The sequence below is a fragment of the Orycteropus afer genome, unplaced genomic scaffold (assembly GCF_000298275.1).
Source record: "Orycteropus afer afer isolate SDZICR_OR568_19922 unplaced genomic scaffold, OryAfe1.0 scaffold00097, whole genome shotgun sequence".
NCBI classification, from domain to species: Eukaryota; Metazoa; Chordata; class Mammalia; order Tubulidentata; family Orycteropodidae; genus Orycteropus; species Orycteropus afer.
Genome location: NW_006921684.1, coordinates 6,059,811 through 6,064,777, shown reverse-complemented (window position 1 = coordinate 6,064,777; position 4,967 = coordinate 6,059,811). Strand labels below are relative to the sequence as shown.

The window sequence follows — 4,967 nt, the reverse complement described above, 5'->3', positions numbered from 1 at the left end:
GCTTTACTGCAATCATGCCATTAAGGCAGACTCTGCTTTGAGAAGGCAGCAATCAGCAATTCCTCAGTCATATTTTTAGTGCCTTCTAACCTCAGGGGCTAATTTTCTAGCCCCTATCTATATCAGTGTTTCACAGCTATTCATAAGGTTTTCAGTGGCCAATTTTTTTCAGAAGTGGACTTGCCCACGTCCTTCTTCCTGGTCTTAGTCTGGAAGCTCCACTGAAACCAGTCCTCCATGGGTGACCCTGGTGATATTTGAAAATACTGGTGGCATAGCTTCCTGCATTGCAACAACACACAAGCCACCATAGTACAACATATTGATAGACAAGTGAATCCTTAGTAGTATTCCTCACCAATTTTAATCAGAGAAAAATATGTGATACAGTTGTAAATTCCTTAAATGTATTATTTCTTATTACATAATACTAACACCAAAACCCACCAGCCACTCCTCGGAAGGAAGGTTGGGCAATCTATTTCTGTAGTGATCACTTCGGAAACCCAAGGAGGGGTCACTGTGAGTCGGGTCCAACTCCACAGCACATAACAACAGCAGCAAAACAGTATATATTTTTCTACCTTGAGTTATACCATTATTAGTTACATTATTAGTAACTGAGGAGAAGCCCTCCTGTCGCCCACCATGGCCCTACTGCACTCTGGTCCTGTCCTCTCTGGGGTCGCAGCCACGTTCCACCAAGCCTCGCCACTGCAGCTTCTGCCAGAGACAGTTCTTGGTGGGCTCATGTGGAGACAGGGCCCCCAGATCCCATCCTGGGATCTTTTAAGATCCCAGCAGCTTTTAAGAGAGGTAGCAAAAGCAGAAAGATGAATCTGGGGGTCTGGGCCTACTGGATGATAATAGAAAGCCTTACATGCTCCCTAGTGTCCGGAAGGCAGAGGAATACCTGCCCATTGGGGAACTGGTTGAATTTTGTAAGGCATCTGCAGACCTGGCCCTGGGTGAGAATAGCGAGGTGTTGAAAAGTGGCTGGTATGTCACTGTGCAGGCCATTTCTGGAACCAGGGCATTAAGGATTGGAGCCAATTTTCTACAAAGATTCTTTAAGTTCAGCCAAGATGCCTTTCTGCTCAAACCATCCTGGGGAAATCACACACCTATCTTCAGGGATGCTGGCATGCAGCTACAAGGTTATTGATACTATGATCTCCAGACATGCAGCTTTGACTTTATAGGAGTTGTAGATGACATTTCAAAAACGCCAGAGCAAAGTGTTCTTACGCACGCCTGTGCTCACAATCCCACGGGAGTGGACCTTCGTCCAGAACAGTGAAAGAAATAGCAACAGTGGTGAAGAAAAAGAATTTTTTTGCATTTTTTTTTTTTTTGACATGGACTATCAAAGCTTTGCCAGTGGAGGTGGTAACAAGGATGCCTGGGCTGTGTCCCACTTCATCAAACAGGGCATTGATGTTTGTCTCTGCCAATCATATGCCAAGAACATGGGCTTATACGGTGAGCGTGTGGGATCCTTCACTGTGGTCTGCATAGATGCCAATGCAGCCAAAAGGGTGGAAGCACAGTTAAAGATCTTGATCTGTCCCATGTATTCCAGCCCTCCCATTAATGGAGCCCAAATTGTCTCAACCATTCTGACCACCCTAGACTTACAGAAACAATGGTTGCAAGAAGTGAAAGGCATGGTTGGCAGCATCATTAGCATGTAGACTCAGCTGGTTTCCAACCTCAAGGAGGCAGCACATCACTGACCAAACTGGCTTGTTTTGCTTCACAGGGCAAAACAAACCTGAACAGGTAAAGCAGCTGACCAAGGAGTTCTCCATTTACATGACAAAGGATGGCTCCATCTCCCTGGCAGGGGTCGCCTCCTGCAATGTGGGCTGCCTTGCCCATGCCATCCACCAGGTCACCAAGTAATTTCTCAGGTGAAAGGGAACAGAGACAACCTGAATGTCATCAGCCTCTGCTTTGTGAGATTCTCTAGGAAAAGGAGGGATGGCACGTAGAAGTAAGCAGATCATTTCCTTCAACCACAGTGTTTAAGTTGCATCCATTGAATGTGTGTCCTAGAAAAGAACATGTAGTGAAACTGGGTGGAGGCATCCATGGCTGATGTCTGCCAAACTTTGTGGCTGCAGAACCAAAACCTTCCCCATCATTTTATCTCCAGCTTTTCCAAAAAAGTTTACATGTGCAAGAAAGTCAGAGCCAAAAATCTGTCAGTCACATCACCGCAATATTTCAGAAGCTTTAAAGAAAGCACCTTGCGTGCTGAGGGCTCCCTTTCATCCAGCATGAGAAACAGCATTTGCTAGAGAGTTCATGATAAGACCTAGTTCTGCCATTAACAGTTGACCTATGTTTGTCCTCCCCAACAACAGAACATAGTACAGTAATCATGTTTGATGAAAACCACTGAGCCACTGAAGCAAAGAAAATGTTGTTTCCTGTCTTATTTAAGAAAAACAGAAAGAAGATTCTCCATTTTAATGTTTGTAGGCATTTTAATACTCCCCTCTGATCCCTAATCATGGCTATTATTTTGCTTCAGCACAAAGATCTATCATTGGCCTAGATTCTCATCCCATTCTACTGCTTTACTGGCCCATCAACCCCCTTGGATCAGGATTTACTTATTTCAAGGATGAAGAACATAATTTAATGCCATACCTGCACTTGGAGAATAGATAGCTGCACTTTGATCTCAGCATCCTGTTCCATCAGTTTAATTATCTCCTCTCGGGATGGTGCCTCTGCCCATTTCAACCGCCTACTTTGGCTGAGTCTGATTGTGCAGTCACTCTTCTCACAGCCTGAGCCAGGCAGTGCAGGGCAGGGCCAGGAGAGATGACATTCTGGGCTTTGCTTTTTTCCTTGTGTGTGCTGCCAGTTGGGCTCAGCCTTCACCCTTTGGAAAGATGACCACCACCTGTTCTAATCATGTAGATTTATTGCAGCCTGGTTTCTCTGTTACAATAAAATCACTATAAACCCAATGACAATAATAATAATAATAATGAAATTCTGCTGAAACACTGCAGAAAAATGTTATAGTCTGCAGTGAATTGCTTGATGTGGCCCTTCTAGCCATTATCCTCCATTCTGTGATGTTTTGTAAATTCCATTATTCATGCCTGTTTGGGGTGCTGTGGTAGTTAAGGTCAGGTATCAACTTGGCTGGGCAGCTGATAGTAGTCATTCCCTATAATGACTGGCAATCAACTCTGTGATGGGATTTAGGTTAATTCTGTTGGGGCAACACAGGCTGAATGTATCTTGAGTCCTGCCTTGCTGGAGGGTATAATTCAAATCACCACCCTTAGCTTCCCTGAGGGTACAATCTCCTGGGAAGAGTCACTCTCCTCTTGCTCCGGCTTTGTGTCTTGGATCATCCTCATCTCACCCCTGGATTTGGGACAGCAGCCGTCATCTGATCTGCTGATCGAGGTTCGTCAAACCTCGAGAGTTGGGAGGATCCGCCAGACCTACTCACAGACCTGGGACTTGCCAGCCTGCCAGCCTCCACCACTACTACGTGAGATGAACCCTTGGGTGTCTGTGAGTTCTGTGAGGCATTACAGCGAAGTACAGAACCCTAAGACTGGGGAAATTATTGGGAGGAGGAGGAGGAGTTAATGTCTGAAATGATGGAGTGGCATGGTAGTTTGGACATTTGGGACATCTTTGACCTCCGCCTCATGGGGACCGGCCTAGTGCTGATCTTTCTAAGAGAAATTGTTCAAGCATAGTCATTTTGGTGTCACCCCCTCTGAAGTGTCACCTGGTATGATGCCACTGCAGAATATAACTCAGTTCACCTAATACTTGCTGCAGATTATCTTTGCTGATTCTTTACCAGTAGATACAAACACTATGACATGGTGCAGTTGCTAAAATATCCTATTTGGAAGAGCTATATTAGAATTTGTAAAAGGCTTATTTCCTCTTCTAACCACTACTGCCTTTTGGAGGTGTACTGTGCTGGAGGATTAAAAAAAGTGAAAAAATATTTATGTAAAATGACTGTCTCATTGTTGAGACTTATTCCTATGTAGACTTAGCATAATGGTAAAATTTATTTATTCAAGATGGCTTACAGAAATAGCAAATTCTAGGGAGACTTCTGTGCATTATTTTTCTGGCTCCCACTAGAAAAAGAAAAGAGAAAAGCTAAAGAGAAACTTTGGAAACGCAAAATCCTAATTCTCTCCCTCCTTGGCTATTATGGTAAGTTGCTGCTACTCAAGTATTTATGTACAATGATGTTTATCATTGTACTATTTCTAATCACAAATGTCAGAAATAGAGACATTAACAAATGATGTCAGCTGCAAATAACAGAACTCCAACCACAGATTTTTAAGAAGTTACTTTTCATATCATAACAAGAAATCCAGAGATAGGCAGTTGCTGATATTGGTTTACATGTTCAACAGTATCAAGGCCAATAAGGTCTGGTTTTCTTGACATTTCTCTCATACGTAAAAGATGACTAAAACAGCTCTAGACATTTAATTGCTTACAAAACAGAATGAATGAGATGTTATCAGTTTTGGTTGTTCCATTTTAAGTAGAAGGCAAAGGTTTTCCTAGAACTTCCCTCTCATGCCCCAGAAAACTTCAGCTTACTTCTTAATACCTGACATTTTGTCACAGGGCCATTCCTAGGTATAAATAAGGCTAGGTAAACTAATACTTGAGAAGATTTGGTTTTCGCTTTCTAGAATTAGGCAAGTGACAAGGAGTTTTGAAACAGGTGTAGGACTGCCAAGTTTTAAAGTCTGCCACAGGAAAACCATAAAACACCAATATATTCAACATTAGAAGAAGAACTAAGTACAATGTGTCATGTGAACTCTGTTGTTAGGTGCTGTCACGTTGGCTCCAACTCATGGTGATTTTATGTGTAACAGAACAAAGTGTTAACTGATCTTTTGCTCTTCTCATGATCACTGGTATGTTTGAATCCATTGTTTTAG

General features: G+C 42.9%; 1 pseudogene; it reads left to right on the top strand.

Moving 5' to 3' along the window:
* Positions 1-648: 648 nt before the first annotated feature.
* LOC103198566 lies at positions 649-1,905 on the top strand (annotated as a pseudogene).
* Positions 1,906-4,967: the final 3,062 nt, after the last annotated feature.